The following is a 445-nucleotide window of genomic DNA, read 5'->3' on the forward strand; positions in this document are numbered from 1 at the left end:
CTTTTTAAATCCAGTCAGCTACTCTATGTCTCTTTACTGGTGTGTTGAGGCCATTTACATTTAAAGTTACTATTGTCAGACATTTATTTTTTTAATTAGGTAGTTTCTTCATTTACATTTCCAGTGCTATCCCAAAACTCCGCCATACCATCCCGCCCCCCCAACTCCCCTACCCACCCACTCCCACTTCTTGGCTCTGGAATTCCCCTGTACGGAGGCATATAAAGTTTGCACGACCAATGGGCCTCTCTTTCCACTGATGGCCGACTAGGCCATCTTCTGCCACATATGCAGCTAGAGACACGAGCTCTGGGGGGTACTGGCTAGTTCGTATTGTTGTTCCACCTATAGGGTTGCAGATCCCTTTAACACCTTGGTTACTTTCTCTAGCTCCTCCATTAGGGACCCTGTGATCCATCCAATAGCTGACTGTGAGCATCCACTT

This window comes from Mus caroli, chromosome 1 (genome assembly GCF_900094665.2).
Source record: "Mus caroli chromosome 1, CAROLI_EIJ_v1.1, whole genome shotgun sequence".
Taxonomy (NCBI): Eukaryota; Metazoa; Chordata; class Mammalia; order Rodentia; family Muridae; genus Mus; species Mus caroli.